Source organism: Ambystoma mexicanum, chromosome 6p (assembly GCF_040938575.1).
Source record: "Ambystoma mexicanum isolate Mex_15411 chromosome 6p, UKY_AmexF1_1, whole genome shotgun sequence".
NCBI classification, from domain to species: Eukaryota; Metazoa; Chordata; class Amphibia; order Caudata; family Ambystomatidae; genus Ambystoma; species Ambystoma mexicanum.
In genome coordinates, this window is record NC_090935.1 from 1,110,843,417 (window position 1) to 1,110,871,084 (window position 27,668).

Here is a 27,668-nt window from a genome sequence, read left to right on the forward strand (position 1 = left end):
TATTATGTGTCTAGACTGGTCAACATTGTGCAGCCAGTTGGACATGTTTTCATTGTGGAATGGTATTTTTAATAGCAAAGCATTCTATTAATTAAATTATGTATGTTACTATGCACTGTTGGGGACTTGCATGTATTGGATTTTTAGAATGGTATTACCCTACAAAACAACTGCAAACACTCTGGCCTTTTAGCCAATTTTCCTCAGAAAGTGTGCTGCATAATGCATTAAAACACATATTTATATCTTTCTCCTAGTGTAGTGTGTGGCGTACCCCTGACACAGCATGTCTGTGTGTATTGCGCAAGCGTTGGTATCTACGCCATCTCAGAGTGTGGCGCGACCCGTGATTTCTTGCCGAGTTGGGGGGGGGGGCCCTCAGCATGGCTCACAGGGGGGCCCACACATTTTGTGTTACACCACTGGTTTCCATTGCTGGCATTGAGGATGTTGATCCTTTCCTATTAAGGCAGTCCTGGGTTAGTAACATTTTGTTTCTGAGGTGTGGTTCAATGGAGTCACAGTGCTCTTTGGATTATGTCAGAGCTGTGTTACAGGCTGAACAGATTTTATTTATTTATTTCAGTTCTTGTAGGGTGCTACATGCCCGTAGACCGGAGAGTGCTGCATGAAAGGGAGAAAGGGAGAAACCATGAACCAGAAGAAAGTTCTATGCAGGTAGATTAAAAAGAAATGTCTTCACATGTTTCTTGAAGACAGATAGTGATTGAGATGACACCCAGGTCCTCGAGGAAGTCAAGAAAAGGTCTAATGTAAATTTTAAAGAGCCATGGGGAAAGACAAGAACCCTGCGGAACACCGCACATACTTGAGATGGGTTTAGCTTGAGATCTCTCGACTGCCCCTCTAGAGATTCTGGGACCCAAGAAAGATGCAATCCATTTTGCTGCATTTTCAGAATAGTTAGCGATGGATAGTAGTCTATTGTAAAGCAGATTGTGGTCGATAATATCAAATACTGCCTGGGATATAATTATAATAGCAGCGCAAGATGTTTTTTCTCAATGATTTCAGTGATGTTGGATTTGAAGTCCAAAAGAGTGGTTTCAGTGCCATGCTGAGCACGAAAACCAGACAGCTTTGAATTGAGAATAGTGTGTTCCTCAATACATATCTGCAGCTGTACGTATGCCACTCTATCTAAAATGTTCAATGTATTGGGGATGTTGGTAATGGGTCTCTAGTTTTTGGGCAAAGAGGCATCAAGAGAAGCCTTTTTCAAAAGTTGCGTAACCCAAGCCTCCTTCAGAGCAACAGGAACTATGTGTGACTGGAGGGAGGAGTTCATCAATCAGTTTAGTAATCCATGGTATAAGAACATCCATGGAGTTTTTTAATATGTCTGGTGGGCAGGCGTCTTCGAGATATAATGTAGATTTCATATTAATAATAATGTCTTTAATTTCTTGTTTGGTGCAGGCGCAGAATTCAAATTTGGTCGAATTAACATGCTGAATGTTATGTTGGCAGTTTGTATTAATACAATCTTTTTTACCAAGGTTGGCCAGTTGTTTGGCAATAGCTTGACGATGTCCAGCTATTTTGTGTGTGAATTTGTCCTGAATTTGTTGGCACCAAGCAGACTTAGACGGAAAAGGGGAGGTGTGGTTTTCAAACACTTTAAGAATTTTAAATAGTTCTTTAGAACTAGATCTGGTGTTGTCTATGCGAGCATTGTAAAAGTTCTTTTTAGACTTGATTATGACATTCTTATACTGTTCAACAGATTTTGTGTATTTTTGCAGGGTGATCAGGCATGGATTCTTCCTCCATTCTCGCTCATGGGTTCTTTTAATTTGTCTAGCTTCTACAATCTTGTCAGAGAACCACGTTTTGTTGGTTGTTTCAGCTTTAGTGATCTTAGTTTTTTCTGGAGCCAGAGTATCTATAGTAACATTAATGGCAAATGATAAGTGGTTGAAAAGTTTGGACATATCTCCATCGTATAAATTAATATTGCCCAATTTAGTGGATACCAGAGTGGCAAAAACAGTCGGTGTAACATTTTTAGTATTTCTATAGGTAATTATGGATCTGACATTGGTATCAAGTTTTAAAGGAGGGCTGAGTAATAGGATTGTCGTATTGACGAAAAGGTGATCAGACCATGGACAGGCCAGGAAGCCAATAGCAAGGGTTTGAACATTGTGCACCAATAACCAATCCAGGGTATGGCCACCTTGATGTGTTGGTACATTTACCTTCTCGGTATATAGGCAATTGCTTCTAAAGCTAATAAGAGGGAAGTGGCAGATGTATCTAGTGGATCTTCAGCCCATAAATGAAAGTCACCCATGACAATAACAGGTGAATTCATGTTGATGATATTATTCAGTACATCGAGTAGTTGTTCTTCAAAAGATGGAATGGATTGAGGGGGTTTATAAAGTATGATTAAAGCAAGAGAAGTTTTGTGGTGAATTTTTATTTTTATCATGAGGTATTCACAGCCATCCAAATGGTGCAATTTAGGATCATGACAGTTAAGGTTTTTTTTCACCACAATTGCAACACCTCCACCCCTATGATCGTCCCTGTCCACCCAGAAGATTTTATAATCCAGAGGGATCACATTATTTACTGCTCTCTGAGAAGAATCTGATAGCCATGTTTCAGAAAGGGCTAAACTTTCAGGTTTCTGAGTGCCTTTGTAGCCCGCGCTTTCAAACGCATGTTTGACCAAAGATTGCGTGTTTAGTAGAGGAATGAAAAGGTGATTAGAGACAGATGTATAAACAACATTTGGAGGCACAGACGTAGTGTTACAATTTATTATACCCTATGGTAGTTCACTTGGGAGGCTGGGCTGAGATTGTAGGATAGATACTGAGTCCATTGCAGAGTGGCCCGGGAACAAACAAATAGCCTGGTAGACTACAGATATTACGTGAAGGGGGAATCGAATCGGGAAAGCTATGAGCCAGCAAGATGAAATACGCACAACTAATGCTCACCTTATTATTCAGAGAGACTGGAGCGTGAAAGGAAAAGGAAAGGAAGGGACAGGACACACTCCACGCATCTCACACAAATCGGCACTAACTGGTTTAGTCGTGCAGGCAAAGTCGCACCTGGAGCTGGAATATGAGGTGCAGGAAAACTACAAGATTTCTGGGAAATGCAGTCCTAGAGCATCCAGCATGGGTCTAAACAGCAAGCTGATTCAAATCACTCTAAGTAAAAGAATGCAGCACGGCACACAGGGGTTCTAAGATAAATCCAAGAAAGTTGGAAATAATTGCAAAGCGAAGTTTAAAATTCAATGATTTCATATCTGTGAGACCAACAAATAGCAGCAAATCAGGTACAATGGTACAAAGTAACTGGAGTGATACAAAGTATATATCACGAGACGAGCACTGGTAAAACAGATGAAATAGCTAAAACAAAAAAAATCAAGGAAACCTCAAAGGAGATGAGCTTATATACACTGGCAAATGAAATTGAATTTGTCGATAACTTTGAACACTTCCCTCTGGCTGTGTTGCACTGGCACTGTGTGGTTTGAGTAATGAGCTTCATGCGTCAGCTGTTTCCGAGCTGTACATTCAGAGCTGCCCCTGGCAAGCTATAACGCCCGGTGCTAGGTCATGTTCTCTGCAGATTTTCGGTGGCTTCCGCTTGTATTGTATGAGCAGATTGAGGGTGAAGCGTTTGCCAGCTTTGCTTCTTTGGCAATGTTCGCAGGGCTTCTTTGGAGGCATTATACTGAGGGGGCTTGATACACGTATCTCAGTGTCATATTCCCCAGCGCTGCCATATAGTTTCCGATTGGGGGCCAGGGCTAGAAAGATTTCGGTTTGTTAAGGAGTGTGTCCAAATTGATCTCCTTCCATGGCCTGATTGATGTTTGGAGGGGCTCTGATCGATTTTGGTAGCAGTGCTGCTTGGGTGAAGATGCTGACAGAGATAGAGTGGTTATCCCCAGGGTAAGAGCACTGGGGAGGAAACAGTGGTAGAACAATAGCAATCGAAGGCTCATCGGAATGTATTTTTTATTGACCACATCACTGCAGGTTTAGACGACACTCTGCACAGCACAGAGCTTCTTTAGTGCAAACGCTGTCACTGGTGCAGCGGCAAAGGCTAGGCCTTCTTTAGTCTGTCCAGAAAAGTCTCTATCTTGAACTGTTCTCGAGGTATGACTTTAATTATATGGGGTAAGGCTGGAGACTATTATTGTCTTTTTTTGTGTGCTATATGTAGTTTTCATTACGTGTGATACATTCATGGTGTGAAGAGTAATAGGGAACCTGTATTGTTGAAGCTTGCACAACAAATGGAATTATTTCTATGTGCTTGATGAGAAGTTATTACCTAATTCATTGGAACTTCGGAAGGGTGAGAAGAGGAGTCTTTATACGCGCTTTTATATCTGCAATGGCGTCTGTAGCAGATCTGTCAACGCACTGAGGTATCTTACTCGGCTAATGGGACCCCAAAGTACCTCGAGCTTCACTTTGTGACCCTTAAATACATCACTTCAAATCTCTGTAGCTGCCTTGAACCTCCCTTGAGGTTCGGTGGCTGCAGAGAGACATGTTGAGATCTGAGGGCAGTCGAATGGATCTCCAACTCCTCGAAATTCCTTAAACCGCTTTTAGGAGCCTGGAAACCTCTCTGGGGAAAGTTTGCCCACGAAGAATGTCGCTTAGATTGTGCAGCCGGTGGGGGAATTTGTAATTTATGCTCCTGATGGTCTGTGTCTATCGTCAATTTCTATCAATCGTGGCCAATGGAAAGGGCTCCTGGGTACCCCAACACACACCTGTTGATGCACAATGTGCATGCTCTCTTTTGATTGTTTTCTTTGTAAATGTTGTTACGATTAGTATTCTTTTTTTGTTGCAAGCGCCGGTAGAGTGTGATGTTTAGCGTGGCCCCTTGTCACTGCCTCAGAGAGCGGGTAGAGCAGTGCAGTGGCATCATTACTGTTGAAAGGTCCACGTTTTTATTGTCCTGCGGAAGGCCCAGTGGTCAGGGATATTTACGAGGACGGTTTTGCTATTGAATTTCTGCATATTGACGCTCTATCAGAGCACTCTGAATGGGCCATGAAGCAACCCCGGGGCACATTATGATGCACCTCAAGAAAACACAATAGTTATATTTTCCTTTGCTATAACAATATGTGAAATAAAAACCATGTATTCAGACATCGGAAGGTGGCATCCGGGCTTTCGTTTGACCTTCAAGTGGGGCCCGTTATAACATTAGCATGTCATGCATGCATTTCACGAGTAAGCAGGAGGCGGCCCGCTGGAGGGCTTTTGCTGCTTTCACTTCTTCCTCAGCAGTCGCTTTCACGGTCTTAGCACGAGGCCCAGTAAGGTTGTTTATATTTCTTCAACGCTCGTGCTGCAGCCGCTCAGAGCCCCGTAGGACCACACACAGTCGCTGCGTCTATTCTCGGCGGCTGGGGGAGCCGCCATTTTGACAAGTTATTGGAGACAGAAACCCTTGCGTTTTAATATTCCACCCAGTACTCATTGCGATTTAGTCAGGCGATGACAAATTACACCGTAGTTCGTGTGAGTTATATTTTCCATCACCTCGCTTACTGAATTAACTCGTTGCAGACAGAGGTGGTGCTGACAAAAGACGATAGTCTTTCTCGGAAGAGCTGTGAGTAAACACGAATTCTTGGCGCGAAGGATCCATTCGAAATTGCTCCCTATATATCATACGTCGTGTGCGTCAGAGGCGCTCCTTCAGGCACAGAACTCTAGGCTTCCTGACTGGCGCGTGCCTGTGTATTAGCATATCCACTCCATGATCAGCCTGCCAAGAAAAAGACCCGGCCTAGTCAACCAAGTGCCTGCAATATGAACCAAGGAACTGTATACATACAAAAAGAACAATGGCGTCTTTTCAAGATGGCAATGGCACCTCCTCTTACACACTTGCCTGTTCTTTTCGACAGGACTGTATGGTAACTAAATCAATGCAGACTCAAACTTTGAGTAGGAAGAGCCAAACACATCTAGTGAGAAAGGAGCGAGCGGGCTTGCAGGTGGATTCTCTCCGTTACATTATTAAATCAAATTCACCCGCTTAAAACAAGTGTTAAACACAATGAATGTGGGTCATATCTTATTAAGTTACACTTGGACACGTCGGTGCTGCCCTTTATTTGAGCGAGTGACCCCCAGGGGCCTGACTTGTTTTAACATAGGAAAGTCCCATTGAAAACATTTTTGTAAATCAGACCCTATGTGTGTAGTGCACTGCACCTCACTGGTGGTCACTAGCCACTGATATTGCCCCAGGGCAGTATTCAGATCAAGAATAAACACGTGCACATTGTGCCTGAAGGAAGAGAAGGATAACGTTTTTGTTGGGTGGGAGTTCTCCGACTAAGCGGCTTATGCAGAAAGTTGGGAGTTGCGAGAAAATGTAAATCAGTCTACAGCATGTGTGCTTTGCCTCTCAAGGCAACACTGTGGAGGATAGAAGGAATTAAACCATAGCAAGACAAGTGATCTTACAGCAAAGACTCTTTCTCTTTGGTAAATAGTGGTGGCGCTACCTCGTTTCTGAAACATGGCCTACTTTTTTAGACACCGTTGGACCGCAACATTTTGATTAACCTGAAATCCTCGAAGGAGATTAGGAAGGATTCTATGAAATAAAATATTTTCGACTGCTCTGATCAGCGGTGTTAAGGCCATGATGTGAGCATGCGTAAAGCGCACTGGATTTTTAAAATTGGTGGTATCAGGAACGCATTAACTAAAAGGAAGTGGTGGGTGACCTTTATGTTATTTTATGTCACTGTGATGAATAGCGCACACTGCTGGCATATTCATGGTCTTCAAGTGGTCTGGCAGATTTGAAAATGAAGGAGGGCTGGGAGGGTTTAGTTAGTGCGGTAGAAAGGGAAAGCGCTAGAGAGTTTTGATGTGCGGTTAGCTTGAGTTCAGAAAAAACGGTCACTGTGTGCTGGGTTTGTTTTTACTTGATATGGGTTAGATGGTGTTTGTTGTAAGAGTGAGTGTGGGAGGATGTGTGTGTAATTGGTTTAGTTTTCTTTAGTGTGTTGTGTTTAGTTGCGTTTTGCCGAGTGTGTGCATTTTGTCGTGGTTGTAGGTTTCTGCCGTGAGAGAGGTATGTGTGTTGTTTAATGTGAGTATACAGGATATTGGAAAGTTTTGTAGTAGGGTTACTTTGTGATCTTAGTAGTCTGTGCCCTTCTGTGTGGTGGTTATGTTGGTCTGGCAGGTTTCATATTCTTCTATGGTGGTTTGTGTTAAAATGCTTCATTTCGTTGGGGCATCAAGGTTTTGGTTTGTTAGGTTTTGTTTGTTTTGGGTGTTTCTCTTGTGTTGTGTTGGTGTTTCCCTTCAACAGTGTGTCCTGTCTAGCTTGGTGAGTTAAATAGCCATTGTTTAAACAATGTTCTGAATTTCTGGTGGTCTTCTGTTGTTCGTATTTCCTTCAGGAGTGAGTTCCAGAGTTTTGCCGAGATGCAGGAGATTGCTGATCCACCAAATTTCTGCATTGAGTATTGGTTTAGTTTGAGGCGAATGTCGTTGCTGAACCTTAGCGTTCGGTTTGGTGATGGAGAATTTTACCAGTATGAATTCTGGTCCTTGGCCGTGGATTGTTCTTTGGGTTATGCATAGTGTTGTGAAGAAAATTCTTTTTTTGACTATTAGCCAATGTAGAGGTCTCGGTGCTGGTGTGAGGTGGTTTCTCTTAAAGAGTCTGAGGAGTAGTCTTCCTGCTGCATTCTGTATTTGCTGTAGTTTTTGGTAAGGTAGTCCGGCTTTCCGAGATAGATGCTGTTGGCACAGTCTATTGTTGACATGATGAGGGAGATGACGGTGAGTGTTCTATGTGGGAAGGTGAAGAAAGGTAGCATTCACTTGATTGTGTCCAAGTAGAAGAAGATCTTCTTTACGACTCAGTTGACATGTGGTTCAAGTGTTAAGTCATTGTCCATTAATATTCTGAGAGTTGTAATCACATTTGAAGGTTCTGGTCAATTTCCCATTTTGGTAGGCCATGGAATATGGTGTTAGTTCGAAGGGCCGTTGGGCGTGATCATGATTTATGTTTTGTCTGGGTTGAGTTTAAGGCTGTTGGTGCTCATCCAATGGTTTATTTCTGTGAGACATTTGATAAGGATTGGGTCTTGTTCTTTCTAGTCTTAAGTTTTGTAGATGATTTGGGTGTCATCTGTGTAGTTATAGCAAGTGAGACCGTGGGCCTCATTAAAAGTATGGCGGTAAGGCAACAACGGCGCTGGTATCGCTACCGGCACCATTGGTACCGTACCGCCATACTAGGGGTTCTGTTCGCGGGTGCCCTTGAAGCCACCAGGTCTGACCTGGTGGCCGTACCGGCACCCGCAAGCAGAACTTGATGGTAGCAACAGTACTGTTATTGATGGTACCGTTGCTACCATCCCTCCTCATTCCAATTGAGCCCTATGGGGGCTCAAATGGGAATGGGGATGTACCTGGCCCGGCACCCACGCAAGGAGAATTACCGGATCCGCCGAGGTCAGAATGACCCGGTGATTCCCCTTTCGCGAGTGCCGGACCCAGATGCGAGTTTGGAGGTAGCCTTGCCGGAATAACCGCCAAGGCTACCTCCAACCTCGTAATGAGGCCCCATGTCTTTTGATGAGGTTGATGAGGAGTCATGTAGATGTTGAAGAGCAGTGGTGGGAGTGATGAGACTTGTGGAACTCCTCAGGTTGTTGTGCAGGTGATGAGTTGAAGAGGTTTAGACACATTGTTTTGGTTCTTTCTGCTAGGAAGGATTTTACCAATAAAGTCGCTGTCTTGCTAATTCCTATTTCTTTGAGTCTTTTGATGAGAGTTACATGGTGGACTGTGTTGAAGGCTGCTGATTGATCTCGTAATATTAGTGCCAATGTGATGTTAGAGTCTGGGTTGGTTTTTAGATCATCCCATATACATTGTAATCCTGTTTCCATTCCTCTCATAGGTCTGAAGCCAACTTGTGCCTGATTTATTATCCAATTGTTTTCTACATGTTCCAGAATTTGTACATAAACGTAACATTCTGCTTTTGCCAGGTACAGGATGTTTGAAATTGGTCAGTAGTTGGGTAGGTCTTCTGTGTTTCCCGAGAGGTCTTTAAGGAGTGGCTTGATCTATGCCTATCTGAAGGCCTGTGGCACATTCTCTATTGCTATTGAATGGTCTAAGATTTCGCCAAAGTTTTGTGCAGGTGTTTTTGGGTGCGGATGGTTTTGTACATGTATGGTGGGCAAGGATCTGTTGGCGAGCTGGCTCTGTTGCTTTTGTTCATTACGCTCATTAATTTTTCGGTTGAAATTCATGAGTACCTGTTTAGTCTTGTGGTTGGTGCCTGCATAAGCTGGTAGAGGAGTTGTTGCTGTTTTTGGCCATGCTCTTGATGTATTGCTGGATGTTTGTGATTTTTTTTTGAAGTGGTGAGCAAGGCCATCTTATCGTTTTTGTGAGGATGTGGGTGTGTTTTTGCATGCAGTTGAGTTTCTTAGTTCAGTGAAGATGTTGACCATCTCTTTCTGGGTGTTGCTTGCGTTTGCGATGCGTTTGTTGTAATATTTTTTGGGCTTTCAGTATTTTGGTTTTGGATTGTTGTATCTGTATTTATTTGTTAAGTGATTTGGCTTCTGTTGATCATAGTTTTTCCTCCTTTCTTGTTCTATTTTCCTGTTAGTTTCCTTCAGGTCTCTTAGGTGAGGTGTGAATCATCTCGCTATTCTTTCCTTAGTGAGGGATGAATGTTTTGTTCTTCTATTCTGGTGCAATGTAATCTAGTGTTTTTGTGATCCATGTTTTGATTGTCTCAGCTGTTTCTTTGAGATTGGATGAGTCTGAGAAAGTGATTGATGGCTTTGTGGATTCCAGCCTGGTGTTTAGCTCTGTAATATTTATGGATTTCCAGTTTCTTTTCTGAATCGGAGGAGTTTTTGGGAGGGAAGTTAGTATTCGTGTTGACTTGTGGATCAAAAAGGGTATTATGAGGCGGTCTCTCCAGCGGATCTGCATCAGGTGTGCAGAGGTGACCAGGTTTCTTTTGCAGAAGATCACATCTATTTTGTGCCTTGCTGTGTTTGTTGCTTCCTTGACCAATTGCTATAGATGCACCCCTGCTAGTGGATTCGTTAGTGTTTTAGGTGAGTTGGTATTTTTGTCTTCAAACCAGATGTTGAAATCGCCTAGTATAATCAGGTGGACATATTTTATGGTGATGTTGGTGATGGCATCCACAAGTGTGTCCGTGAAAGTAGGGTTGTATTTCGACGGTCTGTAGATGAGTAGGATGAAAGGTTGGTTTGGTGGTCTAAGGCTAAGTGCAGAAAAAGTGATTCACAGTTTGGGATGTTTAGTGGTGGTACTGTCGTCATCTTTAGTTGATCTTTGTATGCAATGACAAGACCATGCTTCTCTTTTGGCTTGTTTCAATTTGAAGTTGTTGGGTAGGGATTTGTGTGCGACTACCTTGAGGTTTTGAGTTAGCCAGATTTCTGTAAGCAATAGGATGTCTGTTCCTGCATCACTTAGGAGCTTGTATATATCTGCAGTGTATTTTGTCATTGATCTAGCATTGACTAAGTTATACTGTATCTTTTTGTTTTCTAGATTTTGTTTGTACTTTGAAGGTGGTGTTGGTCATTTGAGTTGGCATTGATTTGTTTTTTCTTTAAATTCTGCATTCTGTTTTGTTGCTTCTGTTTCTTCATTGAGAAAATCTAGAAGGTTACGTTTTAGGTTGATGTTTTCTTCTGGGTTATTTGCTTGTATGGGCAATTATTTATGTCTCTTAGATCCTTTTGTGATGAACGGTGGGTTGAGTTTATTTTGTTCGATTGTGCTTCTGTGGATTTTATGTCTGTCCATTGTGCTTACAGTATTCCTCCTTATGTGTTTAGAGTGTTTGTGGGCTGTTGGTTGTGCGACTGGGCATTAAGTTGATAGGTTGTGTGATACATCGAGTGATTTTGGTCTTGAACCAGCAAAGGGGCTCTCTTTCATTGGCCAGTTTAGCGTGCTGTTTATTGATGTTGGTTGGCTCTCAGGTGTGGTGGTTTGAGATGGGGGTCTTCTTCCATTTTGTTTGTTATATTATTTATTTGTTTATTTATTTTCACATTTATAGCAGCGCACAAAACCCTCAGGAATCTAGGCGCTAATTACAGAAAGTGCAAAGTTACATTATAAAGTGCAGGACCACGTAAAAGGGTTACAACATGAGGGTGGATCTTGAAGTCAGTAGATACACATTCTGGCAAAGCTTCGCCCCATGTTACGGGGGCTACATCAGGTGTGCATATATGCAGCACACAAAATTAGGGTAGATACACATTCTGGCAAAGCCGCGCCTCATGTTACAGGGGCTACATCCGGTATGCATCTACACAGTAGGTATGATGCAGGTTATGATATATGAACAGTGTTAAGCTACGGAACATATCAGGTATGTGGCAGGCATTTTATGATTCATAAACAGAAGAGGCTTCTGGACAGTCCGATACATTAAAGACAGGGTGAAATAATGTATACAGCTATGAATAGATGGTCAAATCCCATGTGGTAAGGTTCAGGTAGATACAGCAAAGGTTGAGGGTTGTAAGTCAATCAAAGGTTTGTTCTATACATTTAAGAGTGTATGGAGTGCTCCATTGCAGGTCCAACCCAATATGGGAAAGATCAGAGGTATATGCAGTGCAAGGCTGTAGATCAGGTTAGGTAAGACAAAACAGGTGTAATAGGCCAGGTAAAAGCAGTGACAGTGGTGAAATGTATATAATGGGATTCAGTAAAAGAGTAACAGGGCCCAAATTGGAACGGCACCAATAGAAGGCAGGGGACTGCAAAATAGCACAAGGCTGTGCAAGGACGTGGTGTAGCGATAATAAGAAGTAATACAATGAGTGGGGGACTGTGCTGCATGGAGGCGTAGAGGTACTGCGTGATGGCTAGGTCTGCTTCTTTGGGTAAAGTACTGGGCAGAGGTGGTATGAGAAGACTTTGGGGGAAGAAGAGTAAGGTAATGCTGTAGAGCTCATGAAGATCAGCAAAAGAGACATGCCCTCGCTCGAACAATGGGAAGTAATGTAGCTACTCCTGGAGCGCCGACTTTGGTCCTGAACAGGATCTAATTATGAGTGAAGTATAGCCCGGCGGTCCGGGCGGCTATTCCCGGCAAGCCCAGACAGGGAATGAAAGAGGCCTTAGACATCGGCCTTCGACGTAGAAAGTGCAAAACAAAGGTCTGAATGCAGGCATATTACCTCTACAGCTTTATTTGTGTACTCAGTAGGGCAAATTGAGTAAATGAGGCTTGCCATCTATGCAGGGCAGGCAGCATTTACAATTAAATCACATGGAATCCACCTGCTTTTAGCAGTTGTAAAAAGCAATTGGAGTCCTCTGGAATGCTAAGCGTTTGCATCAGAATGAAAATAGCATGCGTTGGCGTAGGTGCTTTCGCATTTGTATGACAGAGTGGAGGAGGTTGGAAACAGAAATTCCGTTCTTGCCTCCTCTCCACCTCCACATGAATGTGTACAAATACCTTTTGCGTTACTCTCTCAAACAAGACCCCAGTGCAGCAGTAAGATCAGTGTGGGTGTCTAGAAATGTCAAACATTGAAAGTTTATCACTACCTTAGTGCACATTTAACAAGTGACCTGGAAAAAAACAACGATTCCTTTATTTTTAAATTTATTGGATTTTATGTTTATTTGTGATGTTAAATAAAAATGATATAAAAACATGTTGAGGCAGGAGAAAGTTGCAGCAGAGTGGTTCACACCGATTCTGTTTGGATGTTTCAGAAGAACAATCTGTTAGCATAGGAGGTGCAATACTTTTTTGCTGTGTGGGCATATTGGTTAGGGGCTGGGCTTCTTGTTTGATTCTGGGTCTGTTTTCTCAGTTAGGTTGGTTGTTTGTGTCTTTTCCTGGTGGGTCACCTGGCTGTCTACAGGGATTTTTCTCTTTTTCTTCCTTGATTCCAATCGCACAGATTTTATGGGTGGTGGCTACTTTTCATTGGTCAATGTTCCTTGTTTGTTGGCATTTCAGCTGGCAATGTTTTCTATTCCAGAGGCCAGGCTACCGCAAGGGCCACACTATTCCAATGGCCAAACTATTCTAGGGGTCAAACTTTCCCAGGGGTCAAACTATCCAAAGAGCAGACTTTAACAGGGGCAGACTTATCCCAAGGGCTGACTTATCCCAACGCAGACTTATGATAGAGGCTGACCTATTCAAGGGACAAGACCTGTCCCAGGGGCCGGAACTATCCCTGGGGCAAGACCTATCCCAGAGGCAACACCTTTCCTAAGGGCAGAACTATTCCAGTGGTAGACTATGTCAGGGGCATACGTATTCCAGGGGCAAAACTATCTTAGTGGCAAAACTATTCCAGTGGCAGACCTGTCCCCTTATCCCAGTTTTATTTTTGCTGGTGTGATTTTCCTGTGGCAGAGGGCTCATAGTGCTAGAAGCTTGTGATAGCTAAGTTGCAATGGAAGATTCTCTGAGTGGTAATTCCTCACTGTGTTTGGTCTTATAGGTGTAAGACCCCGTAACAGTGGTGCCTTGAAGGTCCAAGTGGCTCAAAGTGGTGTTCGCTTCTTGATGCTTGGGATCCACTTTGTTAGGGCCTTGTAGCAGTAGCAGGTTTACGACGGGAGAAATCCTCTCTATGGTGGTTGTCTCTCAGTGGCAAAGTATCGTGGTGTGGGAACCTCAGCATCACAGTGGTAGAGTTTGAAGCAAGAAGTTCAAAGTTGCCAGAGTTTATAGTGGGATGTTCAGAGTGTTCGAGTTTAGAGTGGCCGGTTGACAAATTGGCGAAGTTCAGAGGTGGTGAACACAAGGTGGCGTGCTCTAGAACGTGGCAAAATCTCACAGTGCTCACATTTCGAGTGGCAGGGCCCCATCGTGGTACAAGTAAAAGTGCATCAAACCTCACAGAGGCAGAATTCGGAGAGACAGAGCCCACAGTGGCACATTTCAAAGTGAGAAACAAGAGGATCATTGTGGCAGAATTTAAACGAGGTAAGTTGCAAAGTTGGCAAAAACCTCTCAAGGCAAAATTCAAAGTGAGAAATCTCACAGTGGCAATATTCAAAGTCCCCCAGTGGTAATGATACAATGTTAACAATTGACAGCCGCAAAGTTCAAAGTGGCAGAGTTTCAAAGTGAAAAAATGTGAAAGTTAAGAAAGTCCCACATTGGTAAACTCAAAGTTAAGTACTCTCAGCGGCTAAATTCAAAATGACAGAATCTCACCGTGGCAACATTAAAAATGGTTGAGACACACAGCGGGAGAAATCAAGTATCGTGTATGAGCGCAATATAAATAAATTATCATATCAAGTTAAGGAAGTTCCACTGCGTTAGGGTTCAAAACAAAATCTCACAGCAGCTAGATTTAAAGATAAAAACTCACAGCATCTATGTTCAAACTGACAGACTCTCACTGTGGCAAATGTTGGAGTTAGGATAGTCCCACAGTGGTAACATTCAGTGTTCAGAAAGTCCCACGGTCACAAAATGCAAAGTTAAAACCTCATAGCAGTAAATATTCAAAGTGACAGAATCTCACAGTGGCAAACTTTGGATTTAAGAAGGTCTCGCTGTGGTACAATTCAGTGTTAAGAGAGTCTCACAGTGGCAAAATGCAAGCTTAAAGTTAAAGACATCACAGCAGCAAAGTCCAAAGTGACAGAACCCCAGAGTGGTAAAATTCAGTGTTACCAGAGTCCCACAGTGTGAACATTCAAAGAAAAAACCTCATAGCAGCAAAGTTCAAAGTGACAGAATCAAAATTCAAAGTCAAGAAAGCCCTACAGTGTCAAAATGCAAAGTTACAACGTCACAGCAATAAAGTTCACTGTCAGAATCTCACAGTGACAAAATTCAAAGTTAGGAAAGTCCTTCAGTACCAAATTGTAAAGTTAAAACCTCACAGCAGCAATGTGCCAAGTGGCAGAATCGCACAGTGGCAACATTCAAGGTTAAGAGAGTCTCAAAGTGGCAAAATTCTATGTTAAAAACTCCCAGCAGTAAAGTTCACAGTGACAGATGGTTGCAGTGGCGTAATTCAAAGTGACAGAGTCACACAGTGGCCAGAATCAAAGTTATGGAAGTCCCACTGTGGCAGGATTCAAATATTGGAACTCACAGCAACTACATTTCAAGTTTAAAAAACTCACAGCAGCAAAGTTCAGAATGACAGTCATACAGTGGCAACATTCACAATGGCAAAAGTCTAACAGGAGGAAATATCAGTGGTGAAGATAGAAAGTGGAAGGAAACGAATTGAATATGCTACCTTGTTCCTCACCATCTTTTCATTGATCACCTGGGTTGATGGGGTGGCTACAGTTAGTCGCTGGATGCCAGGTGAACAGGGATTGCCCTTATCCAATGCCCTTTGCCGGCAGCCCGGCAAGGCTGCCCTAGGCTAACTTTAGAAATGGGACTGGGAAGCGCTCAGGTGACTTTCTGGGCCTATTGGAAACCTGTGTTTCTTAAAGGGATTGTGGAAAGAGGGGTGCAAAATGGCGCCTTGACAAATGAACTGCGTGTGGCAAAAACCAAGACAAACCAAGGGAAAAACAGCAACCCAACTGAAGGCGCACAATAGCCTTTTTTACAGATTTGCGATAGAAAGTTAAAATCAGAGTTAAGGCAAAACTAATCTAAATAACTCCAGCGAGACGCAAAGGCTGGCAAATGGAGTTGGACATTTGGATTTAGGGTAAAACTAATACAAATAACTCCAGAATGGGTGTTTTTTTAAAGGCTGACAAAAGGGAAAATCGGATTTAATGTAAAACTAATCAAGATATCTCAAAGGTAGACACTCCGTTCATTCCGCACAGCCCCACTCACCTCCATACAGAAGCCAGTGCTCTATCTTTCCTGCATCTGCTCCACAAAACTGGGGGAGGGAAGGAGTCAGGTGACTTCCTGAGCCTATTGGAAGCCTGGATTTCTTAAATGGATTGTGGGCAGGGGAGTGAAAAATGGGTACTTGAAAAATGAACGCTGTTGTTGCACAAAACCAAGGCAAGCCAAGGGAAATAACACCAATCCAGCTGAAAGCACACAAAGGCCTTTTTTATAGACTTGCAGACAAGCGGGCAAATCAGTTGTAAGGTAAAGGTATCAAAATATCTCCAGCAGGACACAAAGAACTTTTTTAAAGGCTACAAAAGGGAGGGAAAAGCAGATTTAATGTCAAACTAAACCAAATAGCTCCAGTAGGACACAACAGCCTTTTTAAAAAGGGCAGATAAAGGGAGGGAACATCAGATTTAAGGTAAAACTAATCAAAATACCTTAAGGAGGACACTTAGACAGCTCCTTTGACACAGCAACTCTCATCTTCACACAGAAAGCAGTGTTCTGAGACTGCCGAATCTTGCTTAGACAATAATCTTGAATTTGCCACAATTAACTTGCAACCAGCTTGTTTAGTCCAAAATTAAATAGGGTGAAGGGAGCACACTGCGAGATCAAGGACCCCATACTCAACTGTGAATAACTTTGTGTGTCTGTGAAGGGCTGACAACTAGGCATAGACAAACTCCTTCAAAACTTCCCTCAATGCATCTGCAATCGCCTTCCCCACGTCCCTTCTCTCTTACTCCACTCTTACTTCCCTTTCCGATAGACGAAGGTCGGTTTTCCACAGGAGGGGGCACAATACGCCAAGGATGAGGATTGGCGCTTTGAAACTACTATGATAGCCATTTGGCACAGTAGAAATGCATAGAAACATAACATTAACATATAGAGTTATCCTGTGGAAGAGGCACTTCAACACCCAGTGATGCATCAATTATGGAGTTCATCGCCGGTATCCCAAGGCTCACACCAGCACCTCCGGGTGGGATCTGGAAAAGCCGGACCCAGGTGTGGCACCATGTGAAGCAATCCCAGGCCTCTCAAGCCATGCCAGTGAAGGGTACCACTTAGGATTTCAGCATCCCGAACCAAGCCAGCAACAGAGAAAAGCATCAACCGTGCCACAACGAAGTGCAGGCGGCACTTAACAACCCACTGACTTTGCATGACTTTTATTTCACCTCCAGCGGGTGGAGCCCAAGGGGGATGATGCACGGGCCTGTGGACTATGGGCCTTAAGCAATCTGCAATTGCTCACTTTTGATTTCCTTAAAAGCCTCTCATTCCTTTACCCAGTCCAGCCTCTACCCTGCTGGGCCTTTCTGTTTATACCCCATTGTGTCAGTGCTGAGTTATATGTTGATCCCTGGTCCAGTACATTTGAGAGACCGACCAGAAAGAGCAGGAATTGCCCGACTGATAGTAGCAATGCTGCACGCACTTGCATGTGGCGTTTCTGTTCCTATCAGAATGAGGCCCACAGTGGGGGGGATCTACCTATCTGGCAGTCGTAGCTTAGTGATATACCACAGCAATGTGGCAGACTGCATCACGTTGGCCTGTAAGAATGACATTGTATTTTCCCTTGTTCCCTCCCTTGCCTTGAAGAGCTTTGAAACACATTGTGTATAGGCGCTAAATAAATAAACTATCATATCATATCATAAACTATCATATCACGTTGCCCTGGTTTGTGCAGGAAATGGGGCCTCGTGGTTACAGCAGCGTGCTTGGCTTTAGAAAGTTGTGAATTCTGGATAAGGATTTTAGAATACAATTTCGAGCATTATGTCTTCAGACAAAACTCGTAAAAGAGTTCAATAAAAATAGACCACGAGAAAGTTCCAAGTTCCTTATAAGATTAGAAATCTTATGCATTAAAAAGAAAAAAATTCAAAAACATGCCAATTAAGTACAAAAAAAATCAAAGCAGACCAACATGAAACGCATCTATGCAGACCTTGATGCAGAATCGCCAAGAAAGATCGAAAATGGAGTTCCAAACTGCAACTGAGCCTTTCAAGCAGCCCGTGATCATGCACACGTATCTCACTCTGCGAACAGCAAGTACTTCATTAGTCTAATAAAAGTATTTTAGGAGCCAGGAGAGGTTAAAGTGAGATGAACGACAAGCCTACATAACATCCTGATATCCTATCAAAGTGGCATGAAATTACCTTGGATTGAAAAGGTAAAGACAACAAGCATTAGTAATGCCAACAGTTTTAGATTTTGTGTAGGCATCGGAAAGGCACTTGCCAGGCCCTGCTGTAGTGCTATGAACTGGCCATTAATGGTAGTAGATGAGAACATGGTGCGAGCACCTAATAGCAGTGCCTGGCCTAATACTTATACACAAGTCAAAACTGTTGGCTCTGCCAATGCTCGTTTTACCTGGAGTTCAGTGAAGGGCATGCACTATCATAAGGCTTTTAAATCATCAAGTGGCTGAAGGCAGACATGGTTAAGACATTTATATTACACCAGTAGCATGCTTACAGCTCCAAGTAAGTCATTAGCTCTCAAAAGACTGCTTTGAAAAAACAATGGCAGGCGCTTGGAGTGCAAAGTTTGATGGTAAAGCTTGATTAAAGCGAGCTCAAAGAGTTCCCATGAGGCAGTTTGTGTCCTTCATTTGCCATTTCTCCCTATCCTTTTTCCAGTGCAAGAGTTTTGCCTATAGGTGGTGTGGCTGGCTGGAAAGCATGGAGGTTGTCTGGGATTTTGGAATATCCAGTAACCTGGGGACTCGCTGCCTGTTGCCCTGTCGTCTTGTGGGCCAGTGCTTGAAGTCAGGCTTCTGGCTGACTGAACCTGATTGGTGAAGCTCAACATGTATTCGAATGACGTAGCAGGAGATAAAGATTTTCTCCAAGACTATGAATGCTAAAGATTTATGATGACCATTAGAGACATTTCCTGGCCCCAGGTTAAGATTTCCGCCTCACAGCGGAATGGTTGATCTGTTGAAGAATGCCTGAATTATGTGAGACAGGTTCCACAGTGGGGACATGGGCATCTAACATACAAGCACCGTTGGAAACAATTGCTGCACAGTACTCTACATTTTTAGGGGAAGTTGCCTTCTTTTTGTTACGCACCCTATGGTCTCCTCCTGGACCTGCGTCAAGATGCTTTTCAGCTTGATGGTGCATCACACAGTAGGATTGTCACAAGGCCAATATGACCCATTCTTTGTTCTTTGTTGTTGTATTCATATGATTTCCATGTCCCCCGGACCTCCAATCATGTCTTGTGGCGCCTAGAAACACCTGTTTATAGGCGCCTTACAAATGTCCAATAAATAAATAAATAAATCAGCAGTGGTCCTAATTCCTGCAGGTAATCTGAGATGGAGAGTGACGTAAGGGGCAATGCAGACATTCTCAGAACCACTGTTACTCCGTGAAATAGCATTCCCTCAAGTGCCTGTGCGTAAAATTAATTCACTTTTACAATGCACGGAATAATTAGTTAAATCCCGAACTAAGGAGGACAGTCCGACATTACACGGGGTAAGAACACATACCAAGCATATCAGAATGTTCTGAATGCAACATTTCAGTGGCAAAGACAAATGGCTGATATGGGATTTATGAAGAGTTCAGAACAAGGGTGTGATCGGTGGGCATCTTAGAGAAAGGGGCAAGGCAGCCGGGAACTTTGGAACCACAGCCGAGAAGGGCCATGTGTATAGGCGCCCTCCGGCATACCACAGAGAACTGCAGGTAGACAGGCCCATGTCACAGCAAGACATTGAAGGCCAGGCTTGTCGGCTTACGCTTCACACTGAGAATCATTAGTGGTAAGTGGAGTCCACTCCCTATAGGTGTACTATGGTCGAAGTGCAAAAACCCGTTGTAGCATTTGAGCAGCAGCATTCGGCCCCAGCTGCAGTGCAAGCAAAAGGCAGCTTTGCATTAAGCACAGGCCTGTAGTCAAAACGCACTGACAAAAAGCATGGATCATGCTTCTGGATCCGAATCCCTCCGTGAGTAGATACAAACCTCTGAAGGCTGCCCTGCAATAAAAACACTGAGCTTTGGAAGCTGTGTCAACTTTATATAAGTGGACGCATGATAAGTCTGCGGTCAAACACAAAACAGGGGTGGCGTACAGGGGGTCACACACAGTTGATCAAAGGCGCTCATACTCTCCCAGAATTCATCAGAGACCATTTTCAGACCCCACAATCCGTATTTCTATCTTGACTCAACTTTAGTCAGTTTGCATCCAAACAAAGCCGGTTCAGTTACATTGAATGTAAGGTGTTCCAGAGCACCTTGTCATGCAAAGAGATGAAAAAATGAGTGTTATCAGCAAAATGATGAAGCTGTTGGCCATGCCACTGAGTGACATCGCAGAGCGGCCTGAAAAATACACGGAACATTACAGTGAAAAGCTCAGAACCTGATGAGTGTGCCAAAAGGCTAAGGACTAACAGTGAATCCCATTGCTCACATCTGAGAACCGGCTGTGCAGGAACAAGTGGATGCATGCACTAACAGTTGTCCCCATTTCCCTCCACTACACAACCACAACTTATTATGATATCAACCGTGCCCAAGGCCTTTGACAACACCAACTTGACATGACTAAAACAAAGTCTCTTTCCATGTCCATGACTTGCTCCAAAGTCACACTAAGAGACATCAACTTATTTGAAAAAGGCTGCCGAAGTCTTTCAAAAATGTTCCCTACACTGCCTTCTCTGAGATCTTCCCCATTAGACAAGATTGGAGATGTGCCAAGAGCATCCATATCAAGGCGTACATTTTTTTTAAAAGTGGATCGAAAACATTTTTTCTAAAGCAATGGTACTACCCCATCAAAAACAGTCTGCTGGTATTGGCTGTATGGCTCTCCTGATACAGTTCAGTGAATTCTTTTAAACACATGATCCAAGGATGTAATACAAGGTGAGTGAAAAACCTATGCAAATTGCATAGAAGACACTTTCCCACAATGCCTTGACTTTATGGTTAGACAATTTGTAACATCTTAGAACAAGTAGTTCACTGGTAGCTAAGCTGATACAAATTTCAAATATATAAAACTCAGAGTAAGTAGAAAGCATGCAGAATGCACATATTAAGAGAATAAATAAAGCAACAGAAGTCATGAATTATTTGTTTAGTCACTGAATAAACTTTAAAGTTCAGTTAAGTTGACCAGATTTATCACAACAAAGCCATTGAAATTCCACAGATGTGGCAAATCAGGGCCGGCTTAACTCGGCGCGCTCCTGTTGATGTCCCCCATAATGCTATGTACCCCATAATACCATTTTGTATGTCATTGTGAAACCCTTCTCTTATAATATGTATGCTCTTATGGGCTTTGCAACGGGAACGCGCTGAGTTTAGCCGGTCATGATTTCCCACATCCACTGAATTTCAAGTGTTTTGTTGAGATAAATCTAGTAAACTTAACTAAACTTTAACTAACGTTTTGTCAGTGAATTTCACAGGTTTTGTTATACCTTCGTTTTCGGGTTTTGTTATGCCTTTGGCCCTGGCCAATGAGCATGGCCTTCGGCCTGCCCACTGTATATTTTACAACACTACCAAGCCAGAAGCCATGGCCTTTGGTCATGGCAAGTGGCAATGGCCTTTGGCAGTGTACACTGTATATGTTCCCTCAATATTTTTATTATTTATTTATTGTGCATTTTAGTACAGGACTGAACTTTTCATACATCAGAATTACAAAATCACTAATTAATACAATCAATTAAAAACAGTTCTCTTTTTGAAACATTTTCTTTTAAATCAACATCCAGAAATTCGAAAAACCTTAAAGATAAAGAAATTGCATTTGTGTTTAAAATACTGATCCACAGATCCTCATCCGTTGAGGTAAAATGCCCTTCTGTTTTTCCCTCCACAAGGAACGCAAGTCAGGGCAATACACACGAAGATGTTTCAAGGTCTCATCCTCTAAGGCCAAGTGTCGGCCTAGTCTCATTCCTCTGGGGACCTTACCCAGCACCTCCATAGTAGGGAACAGATTTAATTTTAACCTCAACATTTGAAACCAAACATTTCTGGATGTATGCTTCTACAAGTAGGGAGCCAAAATATTATAGTTTTTATTGCCCCAACAAAGTGGTCATTAAAACATTGGTATTCCAGCAAGTCAAGTGTATCTAAATAGTTTTTGTTTCACCTTGTTTGGGTTCAAGGTCAATTCCTCTGTTGAGGATACAATTGTCAAAAGAACCTGCGTACACCATTGAACCCAATTCACAAGCACCCTACAGTTGTCAGCTACCCACATGACGTTCAGATATATAAAAAAGGAAGCCATCGGGGGAGGGACTATACAGTCATAGATTTGGAATTTGCCCCAGTCAATGAATCTCTGAAATGAATCTCCCAATTCATACAAAATCCCAACCACAGGGATTGTTGCTGTGAGACGCAATCCAATCTGTAAATGAGCCATGAGAATTCAGCCTCACCTTAATTTTATTCCCCAAGTAGAGGCCCTCTAAGATCCCAATCAGGGGTAGTGGGCATCCATTATCATTCAAGCTCTTCCACAAAATTGTGCTGTTAACATGATCAAAGGCTTTTCTTACATCAAGGAAGGCTAGATATAACCGGTCTCCCCTGTTGTTTAGCCTCTCCTGAAAGAAGCGCCAAAACAAAGCAATTTCAGGATGTCCCAACTCCCTTCTTGAAGCCTGCTTGGCAAAAGTCCAGACAGCTCACCCTCCCACCCCCCACCCAAGTATGTAGTTCTTTCAGTATCAGCTTGGCAAAAATCTAGTTTGAGGCATCCAAAATGAAATTGGCCCGTAGTGCAGAGGAGATAGCCTATCTCCACCTTTAAAAATTAAAACAATTAATGCTGCACTTCAGGTCCCAGGAAGCTCTCTCTTTATCAAAACGTTTCTATACAAATCGGTCAATAATTGAGCCCACAAGAGGACATTTGACGTAAAAGTTAAGTTCGAAAAGCCATCAGTACCTGGAGCATTGGACTTTTTACTCAACTTTATTAAGCGAGCAATGTCGTCCAGGTCCCAACAAAGTGCCCCCGCCAACTAACAGGTGAGCTACAGCTATTCAGCTGTGTCTTTTTATAGACATCCGTAAAAGGATTCACCCATGATTCACCCATGATTGTGGTATTGCCTGGGTCTGTAAGAACTGGTCAGTCCCTGTTGGTTTTATCAATTCCCAAAACCTAGTACAAGCAGCCCAAAATTCTTTTGGCATCATTAAGTCCCATAAGAAACCTATGTCCCTTTAACTAGTTTTTGTAGCCCTGTTTCACTTTGCATATTTCTATGAGTTCTCCCAACAGCCTCACCCTCTGTATCACTCTAATATCCGAGTGCATCTGCCTTTTACGCACCTATACGAGTGCATCAAAACCATGGATGGACGCCACCCGCCTTGACCTTTTTTCCAGACGTTTAGCAGGCAGCAAACCTCCCAAGACTGAGGCAACACAAGGGGCAAAGCCACTTGGGGAACACAGAACATTACCCTTTCACCCAAAAAGACACACAATCTAGTGGTCAAATGTCAAGGATATTCTCTGGGACCATTTTACAGCATGATTTCTTGGGTTAGCTTCAACGTTCATAATCATACCTTTGGCACATTTTACCACAAGTCACAACATACCATGAAGTGGTTTATAAAAGCGGATTGTTTAACCTCCAGCTTTCTTCACCTCTGGAGCAATTCAGCGGACAAAAATAAATAGCTCAAGGAAGAATTTCATCACCCTTCAGGTTTCCGTTCAGAGGCAACAAATCCCACGCCTCTATCTCCAAACCCTGTGGCCCCTATCACGAACTACCCTTGACGTGTTCTTCCTGTTTGATTCTTGATACCAGGAATCATCTAGGGATTCAGCGTTAAAGTCCCCCACAATAATAACTGATGCCCCTCCTCAGGAATTTCCCCCAGAAGTAGGAAGGAATCACAGTTAAAACTTCCTCCATTCAAGAGGCCTCTGGGTTGAGGTATACATTGACCAACAGACACTTGCTAGTTGCCCCCTCACCCTGAATTGAGCCTTCTAGCATGGATGCAAACATATCCCTTCTGCCCCAATCTATTTTTTGCACAGCGAGGCCCTGATTATGCCTGATGGCTGTTAAAATACCACCAAATGGATGACCCCATACTCCTCACTGTGCCTCAATAAACACTACATCAAACCCCTCTATAATCAGTGTATCCATCAACAGGGTTTCCTGCAGGCAAATAACATCATACGAGGCAAACAAGTCTTCAATACTCATTATGTTTGAAAAACCGCTGGAACCAGGATACAAATACCAAATTGAATTGCAAGCTTCCTTTCCAGCTCTGTTTACCCCATCAGAACCATAATTCGTCCTAGGAACCCCACTAATGGATTGCCTTTCTTTGTGGACGGGATCTGCACAGAATACCACTGCCGCTCATCCGGTTGCATGGCATTCTGTTGCCCCACACCCTTATGGCCACACCCATCTTTTGGAGCTGCAAATCTGGAGATAACCCGAGATCCCCACGTCTGCTACTTCAAAGCACAAAGTGAGAAAACGTACATTTTCTGCTAAAATGTCATTCTTGATGATTTTTGAACGCAGGTGTAGTTTTACAATGTCTAGGCAATCCTCGTGCACAAATTCCACAATATTAATATCATCAGTAGTTACCAACCTAAGACTGGGAATTTCGAAAAGTATAACAGTATATAATGTCTGTTTAAGGGGATTCTATTTGAGCTTTCAAAAAGCCGACTTACAGACCAATCACACCCTCTTCCAGCTTCTTTTTTCACACCTTGCCCTCCTGGTACCTTGACCTCACTATTCACTTGACTACCCCCATCTAAAGAGTGGACAAGAGGGGCAATTATTTATGGGAGTTTCTTACTTTTTGGCAGACCAGACCTCTTGTCTTCTATGGTGCGGGGCAGTGGCAGACAGGTTCAGTGACAACCACCGGTGATGAGAATATTTAGTAAAGTTTCTGTATTTTCTGCAGTGGAGGCAAGGACCCTCATTAAGGTCCTCCCCCACAGACATTGTCATTTTCTTTTACCAAGGAGTGGTTTCACTATTGAGTCCCTCAAAACACATACTTTACCCACCCACAGGCCTGCAACCGGTACAGCGTTATGTGAATGTTCTTGTGTCAACCTTCATCTGTGTATGTAATCTCCTCATCACACAGATAAACTGAGATGTTGCTTAGGTCAAAAGAGGTGTTCTCTTGAGTTTGGTTGACATTTTGTGGGGCACTCCTTTACGCCCCGACCCGTCACCTTGAAGAGAAGCACTCCCTGGCAACCCTTTGCCTTCAAGCTCTTGAAGAACTCTGTTTTCCAATCATGATTGACTGTTGTGAGGGCCATACCCTACCAACCTCCATCCTCAATTTAGATAAACACTTTTGTGACCCCCCTATTATTCTGTTTAGGAGGGAGCTGACAGTTTTTTGGCTTTTTATGAAACAGATGCTTTTCTTTTGATTGTGGACCTAATACTGGGGGGGGGATACCTCAATAAGGCTATTACACAGAATTGCTTGAGCATCCTCAATACCTGCCTTCTGAAAAGATACTGGCGGCACAAGCTCCTCTTTCATACTCAGGACCTGGGTCACTTCCAGAGTCTGCCGAGGCATTTCTGCCTTTTCCGCCTCAACCTTAGGCAACAGCTCGGGTCCCTCAAAACTCACCTGCTGACCATGGACCCTTATTGAGGCTATAATGTACCCCTCCAAAAAACGAACTTTCCTTGAGAGTTCCTTAAGGGTCTGTCTAACCTCCCACAATTCAAAGTTAAGGGAATCATACCCCTATCCATTGAATCTAGGCGCCATGTAAGATTGGAGAGTACAATTTTTCAACAACCATTGTTATGTCCACCCGCTCCTGCCTAGGCCCTCCTCCTGAGCAGGTAAACACCCACGAGGGGACCTGACATCCTCCACCTCTTGAGGACCCACCCCTCCATGATTGTTCAGGGATACCTCCAACCTCCCACACAAGCAAATCAGAGGTGTGGCAGAGGTGAGCAAGAGACATCCAATCTAATCATAGCATCCAACTGATGCAGCATGATTTCTGTTAAACCCTGCGCACGGGCTGGAGACTCAGGCAACGCCCAGTGATTTGTCCTAACATCTAGAGCAAGTCTAACATGCTTCCCCAGTTCATGCGAGATGGACGGTCCCAGTGTAGACACATCAGACACCAAGTCCATCCCCTGTCCCACTTCCCCAGCCATAATGTTATTTATGTTTTCCTCAATTCTGGACAATGCTTTATTTGAGATTTCCTGTTGTTTCAATAAGTGAATTCCCATATTCATGGGGTTACACTTCCAATTGTCTCTCCCCCAAAAGTGCCAGACCAGAGCTGACCATTATCCCTACAACAAATTAATCCACCGGAACTGGAAGTGTTTTGGCTGGAGCCTGGCTTGGGCCAGAAGTAGAAGTCATTGAATGAGTCACATCATCCCTCTCTTAAAATCTCACAGGGACAGCGTCCATATTAGGTACCATAAATGTAGACTCTGCCACAGACCCCATACTTCTCAAGATTGTCATCATTGTTTGAAACGTGTGAAGATCTGGGCAGCAATTAATCAAGGCTGTTAACCAAACCAGTTTTTGCCAGTTTAAAAATCAAGGTGAGGAGGGTCTGGACGGCACCTAGCTCCTGTAACGTCTTCTTGTGATTAGGACTTTCAGTGAAGTTAAAAGAGGGATTCAAAGTTCTGTCCCTCCGTAAAAGTTAATAAAATGTATGCAAATTAAGAACGTGAGGCAGGTAGGCGAGCCACTAACATCACACCTTCTCTGCCCTTGCTTGCTGCGAGGCCACTGTTCTTTGTGCAACGTTGCACCTCAGTCATCACTTCCCAACCCAACCATGAGCCACATGCTGGTGTCCAGGCGGTAATGGTTTGGGTCTATTTACCCTAAAACACTTGACCTAATCACATTTGATTGAATTTATTTGACATTGTATTCAGTCTAAAATGCGGGGGGTGACCCACCGTAACTCTCCCCCACTTCCCCTCAACCTAATCTATACCCTTACCCACCCACATATATATATTCAAATAAATTTGATCGACAAAAAGGTCAAAAGAATTCAATCAAATGTTTTAGGTCAAATGTTTTTAGGTGGCAGCTTTTTCATTTCTGAAAAGCCTCTCTGCTGCAAAGCACTATGGGAGATATCACTATAATTTTGGGAGAAGGGGCATACCAGGCCCCCCCCTCCAGAAATCGAGTAAACACTTTGTGCCCAAGTTGTTTTGTACCTGGTATGACTATTTTCTCTATGGGAAAATGAATGGGGACTAGGCCAAAACTGTGTTTTTTATATTCTTAATAATTTCTTATTTTTAACATATCTTTCCCAGAAATTCCAATTTTTGGGGTTGAGGGGAAGAGGGGTGTGTTATGCATGAGTACAATTTCAGCCAAATCCGTTGTATGATTCAAAACTAATAAGCTATCCTTTTTATGGGTGTCCTATGGCACTCGATACTCAACTTGGTCACTGCACTATAATATATATATCAAATTCAAAAACTGTACAATGAACCGACGACGTGAAGCACTGACAACTGACTCCAAAACCAAAGGGAATGCAGAGGGCAGAGACAACCTGGTCAAACATGTGACTCTTTAGATTTTTTCAAAAGATCATAAACTGAGATTCCTCTCTGGACCCACAATCCACGACTGACTCAAACGATCGTAAGCAATGCAAGG